Consider the following 25,529-nt stretch of genomic DNA (forward strand, 5'->3'; position numbering starts at 1 on the left):
CTTTTCCTCACCATTTGTTTCCAACGATGCGTTACAGAGGCATGTCACCTCTTGACCTCCCAGCAGCTTGGTTTGGTTAAAAATACCTCCTCTACAGCTCCAATCTGCAAGACAAAGGGAGACAAAGGGACAAATGGTTAACATCTCTGTAAACCAAGGAACACCAGTCCAAGTATATATAAAGGTTTCCACTTACCTCAACACCTCAAGTGTTAGCAACAGGTGCTAGCAGCAACAAGTGTTACCCCAACACCAGAGCTGGCATGTTTCTTATTGAACAAATCCCAACACATAAAACACAAGTCTAAGTAAAAATAGGAAGTCATCTAATCCTGCTCCAGCAGATACACATGTGACAGACCAGGTTCAGAATCAGGGTTCACACTCAGGTCTCCTGCACTCCATAATAATTCATTATCCCCCTGAGCGATACGGTGTTTGGTTGTGCACTGTGAGCACGTTTGACAAAATGGAGCTCATTCCCATTGAAATTCCAGTCAGACCTGCCTTTTCCCAACAACATCCGTTTTCACTGGCCTGGGAAGCCATTCTTATCAAAAGCCAGGTCAAGTAGTGTCACTCATAGAGAGTTTTCAGTACTACACACACTCATTGCTCCAAACCCTCCCCAATTCTAGGCTACCAGGCAAAAACATTTCACTTCAGCCACTAACACGCCTGGACACTTTAACCACAGTCATTCCTGGCACCAACATAATACTGTGTGCGTCCGAAATGTCATCCTACTCCCTATTTAGTGAACTACTTTTGACGAGGCCCCAAAGGGTTCTGATCAAAGGTAGTGCACTATATAGGGAACAGGGGTGCCATCTGGGACATAGCCAGCCTAACTCTCACTCTACCTCTGCACATCTCCCTCCCCACTTCTGTACCCCCCCCCCCCCTCCAGTCACTGGCACGGAAGTGAGATTATCCACTGCTAGTTCAGACGGATCTCTCTCGCTCTGTCTGTAGTGAGAGGAGCAAGAGAAAGAGACACACTGAAATATAAACTATTCACCCCTCCACCACACCTCATTCCTCACCACACTGAGGCATGTTGAGAGCCCTCTTTACGAGGAGAGGTAGAGGTTTTATCTGGGAAATAGGGTAGGCTTGGCAGGGGGCCAAACTATTAACAAAATAAAACATTTTTACTCAAGCATAATAATTATAATTACCACCGTTTTTTTCTCTCCAAATCGATATAATTTTGACCTGACATGAATTACATCAAGCCGTAATTTTGCACTTCCTCTACAAACGTTTGTTTTTCCGCTTGATAGCCTGCTCATGTATAAGTAATTACAGTTCTCTGGAAAGTTTTATCAACTGAAGGCACCAGGGGCAAAGTCGCTCTTTGATTGATGCCTTAGTCGGTGAACATTCAAAACAAGCAATCCAAACATTGGGTCGGGATTCGGAGGGAAGATAGGACACACTGACAAAACAAGCCAAAAGACAGACTCTCCCCTTTGATCCGGCGAAGGAACAACAAAAACAAATTAAAAGCCAAAAAAGGGTTATTCTGTCTACAAGTTGTCAGGTCGTGAACCCCCTTTGCTGAGCATACCTGGGTTCAAACACTATTTGAAATCATTCAAAACGCTTCAGCCGGGATTCATTGAGCTTGCCTGGTTCAAACACTATTTGAAATCATTTAAAACGCTTCAGCCGGGGTCCATTGAGCTTGCCTGGTTCAATGGAACCAATAGAACTGGCAGAAATGCAAAGCCCCACCCATCTGTCAATCCATGCAGGCAAAAGCAAACTCAAAACGTATATTTGAAAGATTTCAAATTAGATAAAAATGACAGAACCATCTTCAATACCAAATGACACTATTCGTGTTCGTGTTATTCAAAATGCATATAACCAAGGAACATCCAAGACAATCTCCTCACTCTGTCTCAGCCTGATTGCCCACTAGAAAAGACTCAACCCTGTATATTCAAAAATAGGAAAACGAACTGAAGATGGACATCTCAGTGGAAGACTGGAACAATATATGCAGAACACAACTTACTGTACTTCTACAAACTCAAGAAAATGGAGGAAGTTTAATTGGAAAACTGACAGTTAAAAAAAAAAGAAATCACTCCTAGAATGAAAAGCCAACAGTTAGGGACACAGCAGCCATGTTGGTGGCTGTGTGGCCATGTAGATGCCAACCACACCAGTTTTTGGGGAATGTCAGAAGATGTCATTGTTTGGAGATAATGTATGCTCAGTGTTAAAATATGTCCTGGGATATGAAGTCCCTAGAACTTGCCATGTAATGTATCCTGGCAATATTCCAGAGAATGTGATGGGAAGTGATAGATATCGCCCGAGTGGTGCAGCGGTCTAAGGCACTGCATCTCAGTGCTAGAGGCGTTACCACAGACCCTGGTTCAATACCGGGCTGTATCACAACCGGCCATGATCGGGAGTCCCATAACGTGGCGCACAATTGGCCCAGCGTCGTCTGGGTTAGGGGAGGGTTTGGCCAGGGGTAGGCCGTCATTGTAAATAAGAATGTTCTTAAACTGACTTGCCTCGTTAAATAAAAATACCCGATTAAAGTAAGAGCCATTACCAGGTCCTACCCATCCTAGATTATGGAAACGTAATTTATAGAGATCAGCAGGTAAGGGAGCTCTCGAGCAGCTCGGATGTTTTTTACCATCAGATTTGTCACCAATGCTCCTTATAGGACACATCATTGCACTCTATACTCCTCTATAAACTGGTTGTCTCTGTATACCCATCGCACGACCCACTGGTTGATGCTTATTTATAAAACCTTCTCAGGCCTCACTCCCCCCGATCCGAGATATCTGCTACAGCCCTCATCCTCCACATACAACACCCGTTCTGCCAGTCACATTCTGTTAAAGGTCCCCAAAGCACACACATCCCTTGATCGCTCCTCTTTTCAGTTCGCTGCAGCTAGCGACTAGAACGAGCTGCAAAAACAAACACTCAAACTGGACAGGGTTTCTTCATTCAAAGACTCAATCATCTTACTGACAGTTGTGGCTGCTTCACATGATGTATTGTTGTCTCTACCTTCTTGCCTTTGTGCTGTTGTCTATGCCCAATAATGTTTGTACCATGGTGTATTGCTGCCATGTGGTGTTGGTCTTAGGTCTCTCTTTATGTAGTGTCTCGCTTGTTGTGACGTGTGTTTTGTTACATATTTAAAATGTTTAATCCCAGCCCCCGTAGGAGGCCTTTTGCCTTTTGGTAGGCCGTCATTGTAAATAACAATTTGTTCTTAACTGACTTGCCTAGTTAAATAAAAAGAAATAAATCATTAACACAACTGGTAAAAAGTGGAAGCCTCAAAATCTAAAGAATGGCAAAGAATAATCCAATACATCAATACAGCTGAAATGTCTTAATAATAAGTTAAGGAATACAAATTTACTGAACAAGTGACTTATTAAGTTGCATGGACTCAGTCTGTGTGCAATAATAGAGTTTAACATGATTTTTGAATTCCTCTCTCATCTCTGTACCCCACACATACATTTATCTGTAAGGTTCCTCAGTTGAGCTGCGAATTTCAAAAACAAATTGAACCACAAAGACTAGGGAGGTTTTCAAATCACTTGCAAAGAAGGTCACCTATTGGCAGATTTTTTTTTTAAAGCAAGACATTTAATATCCCTTTGAGCATGGTGAAGCTATTAATTACACTTTGGATGGTGTATCAATACACCCAGTCACTACAAAGATACAGGTGTCCTTCCGGGCTCAGTTGCCGGAGAAGGTGGAAACCACTCACAGGTTTCACCATGAGACCAATGGTGACTTTAAAACAGGTAGAGTTTAATGGCTGTGATGGGAAAAAACTAAGGATGGATCAACAACATTTAGTTTAGTATTGTGGCATAACTACAATGACAGAGTGCAAAGAACGCAAGCCTGTACAAAATCAAAATATTCCAAAACATGCATCCTGTTTGCAATAAGGCACTAAAGTCTATTGAACAAAAATATAAAGTGCAACATGCAACAATTTCAACGATTTTATTGAGTTACAGTTCATAAGGAAATCAGTCAAATGAAATAAATTCATTAGGCCCTAATCTATTGATTTCACATGACTGGGCAGGGGCGCAGCCATTGGTGGGCCTGGGAGCCAATCAGAATGAGTCTTTCCCCACAAAGGGCTTTATTACAGACAGAAATACTCCTCAATTTCATCAGCTATCCGGGTGGCTGGCCTCATCCTGCAGGTGAATGAGCCGGATGTGGAGGTCCTGGGATGGTTACTCATGGTCTGCAGTTGTGAGGCCGGTTGGACATACTGCCAAATTATTTAAAACAACATTGGAGGAAGCTTATGGTAGAGAAATTAACATTAAATTATCTGGCAACAGCTCTAGCGGACATTCCTGCATGCCAATTGTACGCTGCCTCAAAACTTGAGACATCCATGGCATTGTGTTGTGTGACAAAACTGCACATTTTAGAGTGGCCTTTGATTGTCCCCAGCACAAGGGGCACCTGTGTAATGATCATGCTGTTTAATCAGCTTTTTGATAACCCATCTACCTGAAAGGTGCGGCATATCTTGGCAAAGGATAAATGCTCACTAACAGGGATGTAAACACATTTGTGCACAAAATTGGAGAGAAAATAAGATTTTTGTGCATACGGAACATTTCTGGGATCTTTTATTTCAGCTCATGAAACATGGGATCAACACTTTACAGGTTGCGTTTTTATTTTTGTTCAGTATTTAAAAACAGCAAAAAAAAATACTTTGTCCTGCATACAAAGCGTTATGTTTGGGACAAATCCAACAACACATCTCTGAGTAACACTTCATATTTTCAAGCATGGTGGTGGCTGCATCATTTTATGGGTATGTTTGTCATCAGCAAGGACTACAGAGTTATTTAGGATAAAAATAAATGGAATACAGCTAAGCACAGGTAAAATTCTAGAGGAAAACCTGGTTCAGTCTGCTTTCCAACAAACACAGTGAGACAAATGCACCTTTCAGCAGAACAATAACCTAAAACAAGGCCAGGTATACACTGGAGTTGCTTACCAAGACAACAGTGAATGTTCCCGAGTGGCCTAGTTACAGTTTTGACTTAAATTGGCTTGAAAATCTTTGGAAAGACTTTAAAATTGCTTCAATTAATAATGTGCAAATATTGTACAAGGTGTGCAAAGGTGTGCAAAGCTGTATATTATTATGTACCTACTTTATAGCAACTGCTGTTTTTTAAAAGTTTGTTTCTGTTGATACTCTATATTGTTTTGAAAAAATACTTAAGTATAAAAAATATAAATGATTTCACATCATATTTGAACCCAGATAGGGGAGAGTGGGGTAAGTCGAGCCACCCTTGTTTCGAGAAAGCCATATACAAAATGTATCATTTTATCAAATATTAATTAAGAGGTCATCATTTCATGGTCTGTGAAGGAAGAAACCACATGGAAAACGTAAGATCCAAAAAACAGATTTTCACCAAGTCAAATGAATTTATGGTGTTACAGGTTTCTGAATTCTTGTATTTAAACCAAAGTAGATCACTTTGTTCTATACATCAGTTGGGGTCTCTATAACCTTCCATATGAGGTCCTAAACTGAGCATTAAAAGTGCATTCTTGTAGCTGTGTGGACTAATATAGCTAAAAGGTTTACCCTGGGGTAAGTTAAGCCAATGGCCATGGAGTAAGTTGAGGCAAAGGTTGAGCAAATGTAAGAGTGTTTTCTTCCCAGGTGTAATTGCAAGGCATTATTGCTTGTGATATGAGGTAACAACATTGGGCTGGCCTATGTTAAAATTGTTAAATGATTAAAAGAAAAAACAAGCTTTGTGATTGTGTTGAATTGTGTTTGGGAAATAAACTCCTAACTTACCCTGTCCCGTGGTTCGACTTGACCCATACTCGGGTTAAGTTGTGCCAAGAGACCACATTTTTTTGGACAAGCTATGTTTTCAAAACTAATGTTTTGATGAATTCTGATTTTCCAGTGATACACAATATCCTGAAATATATGTAGATATCTTTGTTAAAAAGAATACCATATTTCCGTTGATGGAGTGATGCTGAATGTACAAAAAAATGGATCAACTAACCCAACTCTCCTAAGATTGTGAGCCTGTCACGACTCTTCTGGAAACCTCTTCCCTATACTAACTCTGCCTCGCAAGAAAGATCGCTAACCCTGAGAACGCTACAGCCCCGGAGCCTAGGGCAGCCCCGTCAGGAATGACATGTTAACTCTGTGAAAGACTATAGCAACAAACAGTGTTTCTCCCATTTCCTCCATGACCACCGGATTCTGGGGGTCGCATGTAATACCATCGCGGGTCATGGTGAATTTGGCACAACCCAGTTACGTGGTTGTCACTTTGAATGATGGCAAAAATCTTGCAGGCCTGTGCGTTCACGGTCCAAGAGCAACAGTTGGGTCAGTTCAACGTCTGTTAATCCTTCTTTTTTTTCCTTCTTTACTCCCTTCCCTCAAACTTATTTTAGGAAATAAAGCTGCCAGAAAACGTACGGCACACTGGCTTCTCACTCCACTTCGTCCTGTTTGACTTGGAAATGAGTTCCTTTTCCCGAAGCAATAATCCAATCAGGCTAAACTTCATTCAGAGTTTTTTTGATATACGAGAAAGGGCGAATGGAGCGGTGATTCAATTCTTGTAGTCGGATCTCCAAATTCGATTTTGCCTCCAGGGGAAGTCGTAGTTTTTTTTTTGTGGGGGGGGGGGGGTTAGGTATCATTGTGAAAGGAGAGCAGGGAGGAAATGTGTGCTTGTAATTGGTTTATCTGTATGTAATGTTTCTTTCACCTCAGAGTAATGGAGTATTCCTTTCCCCCTCTGTCTCTTTACTGATTGGAGTGGACACAGAAGCTAATGCACCGGATTCCTATGGTCAAGCTGTGCAGACTGAACAGAGTATACAGTGTCTAGGCCTACCGTCAAAGTAAAGCTGCGGACCAAGCCTGTTTGTGTAGAGCCTAAATGTGTGGCCAATGTATATGCTTATGTGTGTTTGTGAGATTTAGCCTTACTAGCCTATATGGGTTTTCAATTGATCTATACAGGTTCTCATTGGCTGTACTGCCCTTGGATACAGAGAGGTCACCATGGATACAGACTAGGTTGTCAGGGATTTGGGGTCTGGGTTTTCTGGTATACTGTGGGTACAGAACTCAAGGAGGTCAACTGGTCTGGGCCTAGCCAACGACTACGGAGCATTCCTGGTAGGCCATCATCTGTTTACTGAAGTCGACTCCCACACACCACCACCATCTCATTCAATCAAGCCCAAATCAGTCAGTCAGACACACACACACACACACACACACACACAGAGAGAGAGACAGAGACAGAGACACAGAGAGGGAGAGAGAAAAGGGACAAAAAAGATAGGACAATTGAAGGGAAGAATGAGGGAGAGAAAGGGCGAGAGAGGAAAAGAGCGAGACAGACCCAGAGAAATCACCACAAACAAGTGCTCGCAAGCCTCAGTGCTCCCTGAGAACTGATGGAATGTGACTAATGATAATAAGCCACAAATGGGGGGGATAAAAAAGAGAGAGAGAGCCATTAATTACAGGGCTTGCCCATATTCCCCATTCAACACCCAGAGAGGGAAGAATGGAGAAGGAGAAGTGGACTCCCATCCCATCCCATCCCACACCCACGCTCGCACACCCTTTCCTTTGCTCGACAGAAAAGCGGGACAAAAATCAGGTCTGCAGAGTGCACACGGCCTCCTGCGGTCAGTCACTTCCTAACATCAACAAAAGAGTGTTTACAAAGGATGCTTTAGAGCCCATGTTCAATTACACAAACACTGGCGTCGATGTACCCTCCCCCACCCCACCCCTTTTCACAGTGCAACTGTTACAGCACACACAGAGAAACCTGTGATATACAAATTGCTTAAACCATTCAGGGAAGCTCGTAAAGGCTAGCCGACGAGGGTCAGTACAAATGTACGCTATTGTGCTTTAAATAAGCAAACGCATCAAGTGGCGTGAGTGGAGAAATTACGACATCGTTAGTCAGTCTTAGCTTATCAACAAACATGTGTCTGATCACGCCCCTGTATGTTTTCATTGGGATATATCAGAGGGTGATATGTATGGCTTCCATTTCAGAGAGAGCAAACAATTATGGGTGCGACTAAAGGGAAGTGATTGACTGGCATGTCAATCCAAACCCCTAACCCCGGGAGACCCTTAATGAGGGTCCAAAAAGCAGGTATTTTGTGTAGATTGTTGACAAAAAATGACATTTAAATCAATAACAAAAAAATGTTGATAAATGTCAAGGGCAGCAGCTAATGGGAATCCATAATAAATACAAATACTTCATGAAGTCACTGTACGAGTTTCTTTGACACGGTCATTGGTGAAGTACTGCATACGGCAGGTCCAGCATCTGACCAACTGTAATATCTACTGTAGTGTCTCACACCCAAAGAATCCCAAAGTATGTTGAGTGGGAAGGGAGAAGTTGCTTGTAAAAAACTAAAAGTACAGGGGCGTGGTGGAGCATCATTTGGAGGAGTGTCCGGAGGATCTTCTTGGACCCACCCTTGGTCCACAAAACAAATCTGGAAGTTAAAGCTCTGTAAAATGTGTTGTTTATTATTGCTAGACAGCCATTTTCAGGTCTTGCCATAGATTTTCAAGCACATATAAGTCAAAACTGTAACAAAGCCACTCAGGAACATTCACTCTCTTCTTGGTAAGCAACTCCAGTGTAGATTTTGCCTTGTGTTTTAGGTTATTGTCCTGTTGAAAGGTGAATTCATCTCCCAGTGGCTGGTGAAAAGCAGACATCCAGGTTTTCCTCTAGGATTTTGCCTGTGCTTAGCCCCATTCCATTTATTTTTTATTCTGAAAAACTAGGCAGTCCTTAACTATTACAAGCATACCCATAACACGATGCAGCCACCACTATGCTTGAAAATATGGAGAGTGGTACTCAGTAATGTGTTGTATTGGATTTGCCCCAAACATAACACTTTGTATTAGAGGCAAAAAGTGAATTGCTTTGCAACATTTATTGCAGAATTACTTTAGGGACTTGTTGCAAACAGGACGCATGTTTAGGAATATTTGTATTCTGTACAGGCTTCCTTCTTTTCACTCTGTCAATTAGGTGAGTAGAGTAACTACAATATTGTTGATCCATCCTCAGTTTTCTCCTATCACAGCCATTAAACTCGAACTGTTTTAAAGTCACCAATGGCTTCATGGTCAAATTCCTGAGCAGTTTTCTTCCTCTCCAGCAACAGAGTTTGGAGGGTGCATGTATCTTTGTAGTTACTGGTTGTATTTATATACCATCAAAAGTATAATTACTAACGTCACCATGCTCATAGGGATATAATTTTTTTACCCATTTACCAATGGTTGCCCTTCTTTGCGAGGTATTGGAAAACCTCAGTGGTCTTTATGGTTGAATCTGTGTTTGAAATTCACAGCTCGACTGAGGGACCTTACAGATAATTGTATGTGTGGGGTACATAGATGAGGTAGTCATAAAAAAAAATCATGTTAATTAAACACTATAAAGGCACACAGAGTGAGACCATGAAACTTATGAGACTTGTTATTAAGAAATGTTCTACTCCTGAACTTATTTAGGCTTGCTATAACAGAAGGGTTGAATAATTAGACTCAAGACATTTCAGGTTTTCATTTTTAGTAAATTTGTAAAAACACATTTTTAAACATAAATCCACTTTGACATTATGGGGTATTTTTTGTGTATAGGCCAGTGACGGAAAAAAAGTATAATTTAAAACATTTTAAATTCAGGCTGTAACACAACAAAATGTGGAAAAAGTCAAGTGGTGTGAATACTTTATGAAGGCACTGTATCTGTGACAGCACACACCTAGTCACTGGGCAGCAGTATCTAAACTCGGCAAGAAAAAAGAAACATCCCATTTCAGGACCCTGTCTTTCAAAAGATAATTCATAAAAATCCAAATAACTTCACAGATCTTCATTGTAAAGGGTTTAAACTCTGTTTCCCATGCTTGTTCAATGAACCATAAACAATTAATGAACATGCACCTGTTGAACGGTCGTTAGGACACTAACAGCTTACAGACGGTAGGCAATTAAGGTCAGAGTTATGAAAACTTAGGACACTAATGAGGCCTTTCTACGGACTCTGAAGAACACCAGAAGAAAGATGCCCAGGATCCCTACTCATTTGAGTGAACGTGCCTTAGGCATGCTGCAAGGAGGCATGAGGACTGCAGATATGGCCAGGGCAATAAATTGGAATGTCTGTACTGTGAGACGCCTAAGACAGCGCTACAGGGAGACAGGACGGACAGCTGATCATCCTCTCAGTGGAAGACCACGTGTAACAACACCTGCACAGGATTGGTACATCCGAATATCACACCTGCAGGACCGGTACAGGATGGCAACAACAACTGCCCGAGTTACACCAGGAATGCACAATCCCTCCATCAGTGTTCAGACTGTCCGCAATAGGCTGAGAGAGGCTACCTGAGGGCTTGCAGGCCTGTTGTAAGGCAAGTCCTCACCAGACATCCCCGGCAACAACGTCACCTATGGGCACAAACCCACCGTCGCTGGGCCAGACAGAACTGGCAAAAATGTCTCTTCACTGATGAGTCGTGGTTTTGTCTCACCAGGGGTGCTTGTCGGATTCACTAGATATTGACTGTTACTTTGGATTTTGACCTCCCCCTTTGTTCAGGGACACATAATTCCATTTCTGTTAGTCACATGTCTGTGGAACTTGTTCAGTTTATGTCTCAGTTGTGAAGTCTTGTTATGTTTCGACAAATTTACACACGTTAAGTTTTCTGAAAATAAACGTAGTTGACAGTGAGGACGTTTGTTTATATGAGGATTATAAATGTTTTCATTATTACGCATGAGTTGAATCTTTGAAAGGCCATGTTTATTCCTAACGTAATTGCCCAGGTGTTAACTTGCATAACTTGTATGATGCCGGTGCTTGTGAGAGAAGTACTGTATAAGTTAACTAGGCTGTATCATATCAGGCCATGAATGGGAGTCCCATAGGGCGGTGCACAATTGGCCCAGCGTTGTCTGGGTTAGGCCAGGGCAGGCCGTCATTGTAAATAAGAATTTGTTTTTAACCAACTTGCCTAGTTAAATAAAAATAAATTAGACTGCTCTGTGTCCAGTTCGTTCAAGTAGACTTTATTTATCAGTGTGCTTCAAACATTTTCTTCTAAGACTCTGAACTGAGTCATGTTACAGTTTGTAATATGTTACAATCAACGCCTGCCAAAATCTTTAAAAAGTTGGCCACAGATTATGTTACAAAAGCTGTGGTACATTATTTATTTTCTGCATCAGACTTGACTCTTCTTCCAAAACTCTCTTGAAAGGGCTGAGTAGAGTTTCACTGTTTGTTTAATTTATGATATTGAATTGCTACTCACCATCAGTCCCTCTTTATAAAGACACTATTTGTGCCCTTTCACTCTGAGCAAATCATAACATTACCATTACAGAGATAGCCTTTCAAGTGTTATTGATTGTCAGTCCCTGTGTGTATTTTTTTTTATTTGGTACAAGTCGTTTCATGGCTTCTGCGCCAGCCTTTCCAGACGGAGTTGGGTCGCGATACAAGTAGTGCCCCATGAATAACTGTTCCCCAGCCTGCCAGTTGGCCTGACCGCTTGCCTGGCTAGTTATTTATAGAGAACAATGGCTGCTGAACTGAAGAGAACACATTCCTCCTCGGCAGCTCAGTTGATTAACTTTCTGATAGGGAGATTACTGCGTGTGTGTTCTTCCGGAAAGTTATTCTCTACTGGTACAAGACGTAAAAAATGACCGTATTTTTTAAAAATTAGCCCCTTTTAGGGAGAAGTTTGTTCTCACACTCTTTTGGTCATGTTCCACTGCTCTGGGGGAAGAGAAACTTGTCACTAGGAGAGGGGACGGAAGTTCCCATGGCTATTAAACTTTATGGCCCCTGAGGAGGAGTGACTCCTGTGTGAGGGAGGCTGATGAGTTGTCAGAGGGATGGATATCCGGAAGACAGCGGCTTGGTTGAGGGGATCCGCCTTCTTTCAGGGGGACAGATATTGGCATGACATATGAGAACTTTGATCAAACTTTGATCAAACTCTGTCTGTGTTGCGCTCACAAGAGTCAATGTTAAAACTAAGGAGCTCGGATGGTCCTTTCTCTGAAAACTTACTTCTAAAGCAACTAAACAAACGTTAATCTGTAAACTTAGGAATTTGAGATCTAGAATTTTTTTTATTTTTTAAAGGAGTTATTGTGGGGACACAATCAGAGGAACTAATGTATACCCTGTGAACGTAACCACTTCTTCCTCTTTACTTCACAAGATGCACTACATTTTCTCCCATTAAATACCTTTTTTTTTTAAAAAGGCTACTTCCTGGAATACCGACGGGTCACTTGCATAGCATATAGACGACAACAGCTGCCAGGAAGCTATGAAGTGTAGGCCTAAAACTCATGTGAGTTTAACTACACTCAAATAGAGACAGGTGGATGTCATTGCAATGTATTCAAAAGGATCTACTGTTTTCACACCTTAACAAGCGTGTCGGATGACTCATCTATGATTTAGCTGAGATTTCTCTCTTTTGTGGAAACACACACACACACACACACACACACACACACACACACACACACACACACACACACACACAACTCTTCTACCCCAAGTTCTGACATTGTTTGGGTATGAGTTGGTGCATTCCAGGGCTTTAGCTGACCAGCCAGCTGTCGCCATAGAAATTGCCAGAGTCTAGGGGTTTTATAACAGTAGAAGTTAAAACACAAGAGCTTAGAAAGGCCACTAAGTTCCTGTCTCTCTGAATTCATCTGCACCATATTAGCTGCTGTCACAGTCCTAAGATGTGTGATTAGTTTATGTTCATCAAGCAAGCATGCATGTAGAGAGATGGTGGAGGTGAGTCTATAACTGTTATGGTGGAGATGAGTCTATAACTGTTCCAAGTATACTGTAGGGTTGTCAGGAAAAGTCCATGTGATTGTGTGTGAGTGCATAACTGTGTGTGTGTGTGGGGTGGGGCTAGAGTATTGTTTGAGAAGGATCACGCCATGTGAAAACACGTGTGTGTACACGCACGGGATGGAGTGTACAACGTGTGTGTGAGTCAGGGTTTCGCTAGCCAGTAATAATTGCCTTTTGGCCTATGAAAATTTTGAAAAGCCGATAAAGTTGGCAACTGCCAATTGTCCAGGAGCCTAGGCTTACTGGTTGTATGAATTTGTGGATCCATCTTCCCACAACTGTCCCAGAGTCTGTTTGGAATAGGCTATTTCCTTCTCAACAAGCTGACCAATATAATAGGTCAACTTTTCTACTATGGGGTATAGTAGATTGACGGGCTAGTGGTTTTGCTGTTCATTAGTTGTCTTGCTGGCTGAGGAAAAGTAAAATGTTATTCAAACATCTTCAAAGTGCACAATAGAATTTGGAAAGAAGGACACACATCGACTTGCATGATCTGTTAATATTAATTACCATAATCTAAATGTGATTTCTGTCATCCTGAGCACCGTGGGAAAACACCCTAATCATGTTACACACCCAATACCTATGGGTCCGGGCAGATGTCTGGTAAATAAAAATGCCCAGTGCCACATTTTCCTAACTGAAACCCTGGTGTGAGTGTATAATTCCATTATTTAGGGTGGTCACCGCTGGTGGCAGCTGTCCAGAGGGGACAGTCATCCTGCCACAGTACAATAGTAGGGTGGGGACATTGACAGCAGGGCCAAGACCTCAAAAAGAGATACATAAATAAATCACTGAGTGCAACCCTGTCATTAGACACTAAGACCCTGGATGTGTCTGAAATGGCACCCTATGCCCTATATAGTGCACTATTTTTGAACAGGGACTTCATAGGGTTCTGTTCAAAAGCTGTGCACTAGTATATAGGGAATAGGGTGCAACTTCAGACACACATATACTTCAACCCTTTCATTAGATACTAAGACCCTGTGCTCCTAGACTGCATTTAACTGCTTACAGGTCTGACCAGTTCAAATGACGTATTCCTCAATAGTTCAAAAGGCCCCCAAAGAGTGATAATGGAACACTTTTGGTCAGATAGGGGAGGGCAGACGGAACAAAAGCAATCATTAAACTGGGATGGAGCTTTTTCATCATGTACTACAAGGTGACCTGGGGGGGGGATGACTCAAGGGGTATTAACAGAGAGAGCGAGAGGTAAAGACAGTCAAAGCCACAGAATGAGACACCGAGAAACAGACTATTCAAATGGTCCAGTCATCAGGCAGTCATATTTCCACATGCATAACATGTACAAGTACACTCAATCTACCATCTCACCAGTGTGAAACTTCCCTACTGCCAAATGAAAACAGACAGTGTGCACTACCAGTAGGTGGCACTATATTTTCCAACAGGGCCATACATTTGGGTGAGATTTTTTTCCTCACCCGAGTAGCCTCGTTTCACTGCCAAAAATAAAATGTAACCATCTAGTGTTCAGCAAAATAACAACAAAATGTCAAATACAGATAATTAACATCAAATTACATGAACCATTACTCTCTCGCGGGAATTCCACTAACGGTACGGAGCCAAACGTAGCTGCTGCTCATTCCATTTTCTCGAAAATTGATAAATGGTTCAAAAAAGTAAGGCCTGCGTCCAGAGACGCATACCAGCTCTACTGGCTACTACCAGCAGTACTACACCTGCACTTGACGACGCCAAGATGTTCTGCTTACACGAGCACATCCAATGCGAGCATCAGTAATTCTACATTTGTTGCTAGCCCAGCTAGCATGGACACTGACAGTTGTGAATCTGATGCAGCGCGAAGAGCTACTGCCCCCTTACCTGGGAAAACAATGAAGAACAGATAGGGACGTTGGACCATTTGCGGGACGTTTGCCCCGCAAAACATGGCAATTAGAAAAATAAACCACGGGAGTTTTTTTAGCAAGAATTAAGACGACTTTCGAGTAACAAGACATGTATAAAAGCAACAGATACCATTAATAAGAAGGGGCTAGAAGCGTCTTATATGGTGTGCTACCGAGTGGCAAGGACAGGCAAACCCCATACTATTGTGGAGGACTTCATTATTCCTCCTGCCGCAGATATGGTTGAGACAATGCCGGGGCAAAAAAAACTATACAGACAATGACTTCATCAAACAACATTGTTTCATGACACATCAGTGACATGGCAGGAGATGTTTTGAAACAATTACTGCTTCGCATACAAGCCAGTGAATTCTATGGGTTACAGCTGGATGAGTCAACAGACGTGGCGGGCCTGACACAGCTCCTTGTATATGTCCGTTACGTTTATGGGGGGGGTCAATTAAGGAAGACATCCTTTTCTGCAAACCAGGACAACAGGAGAGGATATTTTTAAAGTAGTGGACAGCTTTGTGACATCAAATGGACTTGTGGTCAAGATGTGTTGGTATCTGTACTGATGGCGCAAAAGCAAGCCATGACAGGGGGACATAGTGGAGTGGTAACATGCGTGCAAGCAGTTGCTCTGACGCCACTTGGGTGCACTGCAGCATCCACCAAGAGGCTCTTGCTGCCAAAGGAATGCCTGACAGCTTGAAAGACCTTTTGAAAATGGTTAACTTTGTTAAAGAAAGGCCCCTGAACTCTCGTGTATTTTCTGCACTATGCAATGATATGGGCAGCGACCATGTAACGCTTTTACAATATACAGAAGTGCGCTGGTTATCAAGGGGCAAAGTATTGGCACGTTTTTTTAAATTGAGAGACTAGCTTAACATTTTCTATACTGACCATCATTTTCACTTGTCTGACCGCTTGCATGGCCTATCTGGGTGATGTTTTTTCTCGTCTGAATGATTTGAATCTAGGATTACAGGGACTCTCCGCAACTATATTCAATGTGCGGGACAAAATTGAGGCTATGATTAAGAAGTTGGACCTCTTCTCCGTCTGCATTAATAATGACAGCACACAGGTCTTTGTATGATTTTTCGTGTGCAAACTAACAAGCTTACGGACAATGTCAAATGTGATATAGTGAAGCACCTGAGTAAGTTGGGTGCACAATTACGCGGGTACTTTCCCAAAACAGATTACACAAACAACTGGATTCGTTATCCCTTTCATGCCCTGCCTCCAGTCCATTTACCGATATCTGTACAAGAGAGCCTCATCAAAATTGCAACAAGTGGTTCTGTGAAAATGTCATTTAAATCTGAAGCCACTGCCAGATTTCTGGATTGGGCTGCGCCTAGAGTATCCTGCCTTAGCAAATCGTGCTGTTAAGGCACTGATGCCCTTTGCAACCACGTACCTGGATTCTCAGCCCTCACTAGCATGAAAACTAAATACAGGCACAGATTGTGGGAAATTATTTAAGACTGAGACTCTCTCCAATACAACCCAACATTGCAGAGTTATGTGCATCCTTTCAAGCACACCCTTCTCATTAACCTGTGCGGAGTTATTCACAATTTTCGATGAACAAATAAGGTTTTAAATGTAAGATGGTTAAATAAATAGCAACATTATTGATTATTATTATCATATTATTTGTGCACTGGTCCTATAAAAACTCTCACTTCCAAAAGAGCCGAATTGTGACAAACTCACTCATTCTTATGTTTAATAAATGTATTGTATCGTGTGTGGCAGGCTTACAATGATGTTAAAGAACAACGTGAAAGTGCACTGACCCTGGTGCTAGAGGGGGTACGCAGCTGGAGGTTGAATGTTTGAAGGGGTACGGGACTATAAAAAGTTTGGGAACCACTGCCATAGTAGAATGGACATTTGCTTAGCAATTTTACTCATCTAAAATAATATTACATATATTAGTGTAGGTCTGCTTCATTCACTTTTATAGGTAGAAATGGTGATTGAAGCAGACCTAGTCATTTAAAAAAAATGTAAATACATGCTTTTTAGCTTTTTAACTACTTATTTCATATTCCTACTCTTCAAGGTCTCTACTAACAGGAATGGTGCAATTTTAATCCCTCACCAACTTAATTCCTGCCTTTTATCCCATATCTTTGGTCACTGATTTGGAGTTTTCTTTAAAGCCCACTGAGTTATAGTGCCACAACACTTTTTTTGCAGCAACTAAAAAGGATACACATTATGCTAATTAATGCAGGATGGCTGGGGGAGTTGACCGATAAAGTTCATGTGAAGATGTTCTTTCATATCCACTTCTATATCCATTGTCAAAAGATGCTCTGCCAGCCAGTTGAGAATAGGGTTAAAGGGTTATTGGACAAGTTCAAGTAATCCCTTAAAGTTTCAGTTTTCTTCCTTTGGTTGTCAAATGAACATGACCCAGGTCTGTGTGTGAGAGGCTAGGTGTGTTGTTATACCACTACTGGAACAATACATTCAAATGTCGGCCATCTTTTGTTCTGGCAAGTAGGTTGTGGACGGACACACTTACCAGTTTGCTGGTGATTACTATGAGTACCCTACCACTCCCTGACAGGAGTAAGGGAGGGATGGTGTGTACCACTGTGTCAGAAGTACACATGCACGCACATACACAGCTCGCAGGACGTGCTTGGACCAGGCAGGAGAATTCCCACACACACCTGAGCTAGACAGAGATTGGCATTGACATAAGATTCATGTAGGAGGCAAACTAGGGATTCAGCCTTTGTAAATATCTCACCAATAGGCCTGTTCTGCAGAGGGCACACAACCATCAGTGCAAGAGATCACTCGTCAGACAACACATTGATAAATCCCTGTTTATGGCCTATACAGTAATACCATATCACTCATGTGTCTCAGAGTGTGGTGAGTTACAATAAGGTGTGATTTCTGGTCCCAACATGCAGAGGCATTATGACACACAGATCCAGGACAAAGTCTACTGGGTAGGACTATTGTATTCTTCCAGGATGAACAGAGTGAAAGAATCCCAAAAATAGTGTGTGTGTGTGTGTGTGTGTGTGTGTGTGTGTGTGTGTGTGTGTGTGTGTGTGTGTGTGTGTGTGTGTGTGTGTGTGTATTCATACGTGTGTGTGTGTATTCATACGTTTGTGTGTTTTCATGGAGCAAATGCTTTCGGAGTGAAATTACAGCTTGGGTTTTTACATGCCGATTATGGAAGGGGGAAATATGTGCACATTCTAGGAAAGAATGTGCTACCGTCACTGACACGCGGGGAGAAGCTGGAAAAAGTTAGTACATTTTTCTCTCTGGACATTTTCATCACAACAGAACATACCAGCCACTGTAGCAATATGACCAACCACGGAAGAGACCAAGTACCAGCTATAAGTGGAGGCTAACGGTTAGCAGTTAGCAGTTAATGCGTCATGCTAACATTAGTTTGGCCCTAAATGCAGGGCATTCTAATAAGCACTTTTCAGGAATATAGTGACAACACCAACCACAGCTTGGCTTGGAAATAGTATTCTTTACATCAACAAAAGGGAAGAAATGATTGCCATTACACTAACTAGTCCTATGGAGCTTATGTACGGTATACATAGTAAAATAGCAACCAACGACTATGAACGTGTGACTTTTTAAAACAGAAATATCTACTTGAATATGGAAATGAAAATATGAATTTGAAGACAAATCCTGACTTGAGACGCACGCTGATAACTTTTCACACAAACACAACAAGCATTATTTAGCATTCCACCATCTCCCTATGCATTTAAACATATTTATTCATGAAATCCTTGAATAAATTAAATCGAAGCCTGATTGTTATTTTGAGATTCACGGGGAGATACTCTTTGATGATGGTTGAAAGGCTTTGTGGGGCGGTATGATGAGAGAGAGCTCTTTGTGAAACCGCCTGTTGTCCACGCAAACACACACCGTTTGAAAGGCCTCCTGTAGGCCTACTCCATTCAACTGAACCCACTGCCCTGAACACACACACAAGATTGATGCGCGTATATATTATACAGATCGCGCAAACTTTACCGAACCAGGTAACATAACACCCATGGATACACACACACCAACCAACCCATCACACACACAGCCCATCGCAGATCGCACACCCTCCTCTCCAGTCTTGGCATTAATGCTGGCTCTGGGTTTTTTTCCTGAGGGTTGCGTTTCATCTTGGTCCCTGACTACTAACCTGGATTGATCGGACATCTTCATCATGTCAAAGTACTGTGTGTTTGATGCAGTAAGCAAATGACAGAACAAAGCTCTCCTAACTCTGTAGCAGGCAAGGAGCAAACACACACACACACACACACACACACACCTTCCTTCCTTCCTTTGATGGCTTATTAACCAATTGGGACACTATGGAGGAAGTGAGGTATGCATTGCTCTCCTGCCCCAATTCATCAAATGTCTCAGAGCAGTGCTGATCCAAGATCAGTTTAGCCTTTCCGATCATATTTAATAAGAGGGGAGACCTCATCCCAGACCAGCACTACGAGGGGTGTAAAAGTGGCTATATAAAAATATCAACCATCATACTGAAAACAAGAGAGTGAGTGAGAGAAATCTGGGTGAGAGTATGAGTACTGCTAAGTGGGTGTGTGAGTGAGCAAGAGAGGAAGAGTGAGAGCACCAGACAGACAGGGAGAGCGCCAGAGCACCAGGCCAGCTGCGGAGTGTGGGATGGGGACTGGGAAATGGAGTGAATGAGGGACAGCCCTGGGAAGAAACACAAATATTTTTCCTCCTCTCTCCAGCAGCAGCACGGGGCAGGCAACAGCTCTGCCTCTGACACAGCAGGAAAAACAAGCAGTTATTTATAACGTCTGGTAAAGGGGACAACAACAAGACGGAGGACAGATGTACAGAGGACTGGAATGGCCAGAGGAGAGACTCCCGAGAGGGGTGGAGAAAAGAGATCTGATTAATAAAGAGAGAGAGCCAACTAATTCAATTTCTAATATCTCAGTTAACAAAATACTATAGTGCCCGATTCACACTGGCTGGCCTGGTTATACATCCACTATAGCTACTGGAAGCGTGCTGGAGAGGACAATGTGAAAAGAAAAGAGCCGAGCCAGCACAGTGTGGTTAAGGTCTATAATTTTGTTGAAATGTAATAGGTTTTGAAGAGCTTCTGAAGAGATTTACTAGCTCCTCTTAGTCTCCACAGTTGCTCTATAACAATCAGTCTGCGAAGTCAGTGACAGTTTAAAAGGTGAGGTTAGGTATTTCCAGACTGTAGCATTACAGTAAGAGACACCAAAGACCACTAGGGGGCACACACACACACACACACGAATATGCATGATCCAGCCCTTAAGGCAAACATTACACACTCTGTTATGCCACACCAAAGAACATACAGTACGAGGTGATGAATTACAGGCACACACACGCACTTAGCTTTCACACACACACACTAAGTCACACTGTGGATCAACACACCAACACAAGTCCCAGATGCTCTCCACCTCTCATGACTCAGAAGACCAGGAAATGAAGCATGGAACAGACAGAATAACAAACTGACAGTGACGGAGCCAAAGAAAGCACAGGCCAGAGATATTACAGTCCACAATATGTTACAGGACACCACTAACTAAAGAGCTGCTGGGTTAACATTGACTCCGCTACGCTTTCATGCTTAAGCCAAAGTGTTGTCCATATTTAGCACGTTAGCATTGAAAGGTAGGGGTGGGCAGAAAACCGGGGTATTTCAAAATAACCTCTGTACGATTTTCCAATACCGTAAACACAGTTTAAGAAATTTGAATATTTATACTTTTAAAATAAATACCTGCAGTCAACATGTGCACTAGGTAATAGATATAAACGGATCACAAGTTTACCGCTACTAGTTTCCAAAAACAACTGTTTTGGTGTGTGCTGCAAACTGCGTTTTGAAATACTTGCAGCGCTTTATGGGCTGGGTTGTCTGTCTCAGTCGTAAACGTTTGACTGCGCTCGTCAGCATTTACCTACCATCCTTAATCGGGATTCTTTAGTATTTTGTTGGCATTCTGGAAAGTGAAGATTTTTGGGGCTTTTCCCCCCATAAAAATAAAATTAAAAAGTGACCCTTATGTGCTATAGGGGTAAAATTGTATATCACGGGAATCTGGATACCACCCAATCCTGTCAAATGGCTACAATAAGCATTAGCGATTATTCAGTCTATTAATTGTCTTTTTTCACGCCGGTAATACCAAATGTGACCTTGGCGCATTCCACTTCATAACATATGGCTACAAAACGTGCTTAGGGGAATTAGTTTACGGAGGGTCCTTCAACCCATTTTCATGTGACTCAAATATACTTAGACACGCTTGGATTTGCTTGGAACAAGGTGGACTGTAAAGGAGCTATGCTAAAGGATTACATGCACACACACACAGACAGAGAAGCAGTACAGAAACACTGAACAACTGGTCCATTCATTTTCGACCAACAGTGGACCAACCCACCCCTCTTTGGAAAAACCAATGGGCCAATCCTCTTTTCAGGGTTGTGTTGTACTGAAGTCTTTTCATAATCAAATCAAAAGTTTATTGGTCACGTACACAGTTTTGCAGATGTTAACGCAGGTGCAGCGTTAATGCTTACGTTTCTAGCTACAACAGTGCAGCAATATCCACCAATATCCAACCAGCAATATCCACCAATATCCAACCACTACAAATCTGTCGTTCTGCCCCTGAACAGGCAGTTATCCCACTGTTCCTAGGCCGTCATTGAAAATAAGAATTTGTTCTTAACTGACTTGCCTAGTTAAATAAAGGTATAAACAAGAAATTTAAACATATCGGAAAGAGCAATATCAGAACGAGCAATGTTGAGTCTGGAATATAAATTTATAGTGCATTCAGAAAGTACTCATACCCCTTGACTTATTCCACATTTTGTTGTGTTACAGCCTGAATTCAAAATTGATTAAATTTTCTATCTCACAACACCCCATAATGACGAAGTGAAAACATGTTTTTAGACATTTTTGCTAGATTTCTTGAAAATGAAATTACAGAAATGTCCATTTTAACACCCACGGATGGATGCACACACCAACCAACCCAGCACACATACAGTGCACAACAATAGTGTTTAACAGGATGTTTTAATGGCTACCTCGTCTCTGTACCCCACACATACAGATAATTGGAAGGTCCCTTAGTGGAGCAGTGAATTTCAAACACAGATTCAACCAAAGACCAGGGAAGTTTTCCAATGCCTCTCAAAGAAGGGCACCGATTGGTAGATGGGTAAACATTTTAAAGCATACATTGAATATCCCTTTGAGCATGGGGAAATTATTACTTACACTTTGGATGGTGTATCAATACACCCAGTCACTACAAAGATACAGGCGTCCTTCCTAACTCAGTTGCCAGAGAGGAAAGAAACCACTCAGCGATTTCACCATGAGGCCAATGATCACTTTAAAACCGTTTGAGTTTAATGGCTGTGTTAGGAGAAAACTGATGATGGATCAAGAACTTTGTAGTTACTCCACAATACTAACCTAATTGACAGAGTGAAAAGAAGGAAGCCTGTAAAGAAAATAAATATTACAAAACATACATCCTATTTGCAACAAGGCACTAAAGTAAAACTGCAAAAAATGTGGCAAAGCAATTCATGTTTAGCCCTGAATACAAAGTGTTAGGTTACGTTTGGGGTAAATTGAATACAAAAGCTGAAGAACATACGCACATCCAGGTACGTTTTTCTGGTGCTGGAGTTGTAGGTGAATAAATAAAATAAAAATGCTGCACATTGCTGCTCATACTCATATGTGATTTTGTTTCAACCCTTAGGTCTTCATCAGGCATGGATGCGTTTTTATAATGTCCAAATCCAATACAACACATTATTGAGTATCACTCTCCATATTATCAGGCTTAGCAGTGGCTGCATCATGTTATGGGTATGCTTGGAACTGGGGAGTTTTTTTCAGGATAAAAGAGAAACGGAATGAAGCTAAGGACAGGCAAAATCCTAGAGGGAAAACCTGGTTCAGTCGGCTTTCCACCAGACACTGAATTCACCTTTAAGCAGGACAATAAAACACAAGGGAAAATCTACACTGGAGTTGCTTACCACGAAGACAGTGAATGTTCCTGAGTAGCCGAGTTACAGCTGACTTAAATCTGCATGAAAATCTATGGCAAGACCTGAATATGGTTGCCTAGCAGTGATCAACTACCAATTTCACAGAGCTTGAAGAATTTTGAAAATAATAAAAATGGGCAAATGTTGCACAATCCAGGTGTAGAAGGCTCTTAGAAACTTACTGTCACGACTCCCGCCAAGGGTGGCTCCCCTGCCTGTTCGGGCGGCGCTCGGCGGTCATCGTCACCGGCCTACTATCCGCCACCGATCCCTTTTCCCTTGTCTGATGGTTTAGTCTTATTAGTTGCATCGGTTTCTTTTGTGTTTCTTGATTTCTGGTCTATGTAAGCCTGTTTGGCCCGCTGGTGGTTTGTGCGTGATTATTTTGTGTTCACTGTCGGTGTTGGATGTATTTTCTCTCTCATTTTGCCCTGTGTGCTTGGGCGCGTCAGTGTTTCTGCGCCCTGTGCTTGGGCGGGTCAGTGTTTCTGCGCCCTGTGCTTGGGCGGGTCAGTGTTTCTGCGCCCTGTGCTTGGGCGGGTCAGTGTTTCTGCGCACTGTGCTTGGGCGGGTCAGTGTTTCTGCGCACTGTGCTTGGGCGGGTCAGTGTTTCTGCGCACTGTGCTTGGGCAGGTCAGTGTTTCTGCGCCCTGTGCTTGGGCGGGGCAGTTATTCTGCGCCCTGTGCTTGGGCAGGTCAGTGTTTCTGCGCCCTGTGTTTGTCGTGACCATTTTTTGGTGCCGGAGAGAATAAATAGTCTGTTATTGAACCCTCTGCTCTCTGCGCCTGACTCCTACCTTCCACACCTAGTAACCTGTGACACTTACCCAGAAAGACTCACGGCTGTAATCGCTGTCAAATTCTAACATTGATTGACTCAGGGGGTTGAATACTCATCTAAATCAAGAAATATTTGTTTTATTTTTCATAAATGTTTTAAACATGTTAGAATTTTTCTTACACTTTGACATTACAGAGTATTTTAATCCCACTTTGTAACAACAAAATGTGGAAAATGTCAAGGTGTGTGAATACTTTCTGAAGGCATTGTACATATGTATTTATATTCCAAACTCTGACATTGCTCGTTCTGATATTTTGTTAATTCCTTTATTTATTTTTTTGGTATTCATGTGTATTGTTTTGTACTGTTAGGTATTACTGCACTGTTGGAGCTAGAAACATAGGCATTTTGCTGCACCTGCGATAACCTCTGCAAATTATGTGTACGCATCCAATAAAATGTGATTTGATGAGCACATTTTTACTCCTGAACTTATTTAAGAGAATACTTGACTCAAAACATTTCAGCTTTTCATTTTTGATTAATTTGTAGTAAAAACTAAATAACAATAATTCCACTTTGACATTATGGGGTATTGTGTGTAGGCCAGTGTCAATTACTTTTTTCCCCTTTTTCTCCCGAATTTTGTGATTTCCAATTGGTAGTTACAGTCTTGTCCCATCGCTATAACTCCAGTATGGACTCGGGAGAGGCGAAGGTTGCGAGCCATGCGTCCTCCAAAACACAACCCTGCCAAGCCGCACTGCTTCTTGACACACTGCTTGCTTAACCTGGAAGCCAGCCGCACCTGTGTGTCGGAGGAAACACTGTACAAATGGCGACCGTGTCAGCGTGCATGCGCCCTGCCCACCACAGGAGTCGCAAGAGCGCGATGGGACAAGGACATCTAGGCCGGCCAAACCCGGACGTCGCTGGGCCAATTGTGCGCCGCTTCATGGGTCTCCCAGTCAAGGCCAGCTGTGACACAGCCCAGGATCAAACCCGGGCCTGTAATCATGCCTTAGACCGCTGCATCATTCAGGAGGCCCCCACAAAATCTCAATTCAATCCATTTTAAATTCAGGCTGTACCACATTTGGAAAAAGTCAAGGGGTGTGAATACTTTCTGAAGGCACTGTATATGTATGTGAATGGTGTGTACAGACAGTATATGAATAGAAAATGTGTGTTCAACAGTAGTTATATAAATGAGTAGAACACAATATAAACATATAAAGTGGGTAAAACAGCATGTACCATGATTAAAGTGACAAACTTCCTGCAATTCGTCATTTGGCCATGTAATAAGCATTTAGCTGCACCTGCTATAACATCTGTTAAACTGTGTACGCGACCAATAAACTTTGATTTGATTTTGATAGAGCGAGAGAGAGTGACAGCTGTCTAGGCCCCCCACACTGAATGATGCGTGTGTAGAAAACACCCGTTAACAAAGAGCCCCTTTGTGTTGTTGTGCCCAAACGTCACTTTTCCATAACGTAAACATAAATCACAGGGTGTGGGGCGCTTACTGTGCCCAGCGAGCAGCAGTGCATAAACTCCCAGGGGTGAAAACAATGCCGTAAAATAGTAGGGGGCCAGTGCCACTGTAGCAGCAGAAACAGTGATTACTTCCTACCATAGGCTGTTGAGAGATGAGGACTGGGTCGTATTCATTAG

The 25,529-nt window shown here is 42.2% G+C and overlaps 1 protein-coding gene across 1 annotated transcript in view; it reads right to left on the bottom strand.

Moving 5' to 3' along the window:
* Nucleotides 1-25,529, bottom strand: part of plxnb1b (plexin b1b) — a 119,826-nt gene that overhangs the window by 33,269 nt on the left and 61,028 nt on the right. The window contains exon 3 of the mRNA XM_031826739.1: nt 12-104. The gene's annotated coding sequence lies outside the window, so the exon portion shown is untranslated. The remainder of the gene's footprint in view (nt 1-11; nt 105-25,529) is intronic.

Source organism: Oncorhynchus kisutch, linkage group LG1, assembly GCF_002021735.2.
Source record: "Oncorhynchus kisutch isolate 150728-3 linkage group LG1, Okis_V2, whole genome shotgun sequence".
Taxonomy (NCBI): domain Eukaryota; kingdom Metazoa; phylum Chordata; class Actinopteri; order Salmoniformes; family Salmonidae; genus Oncorhynchus; species Oncorhynchus kisutch.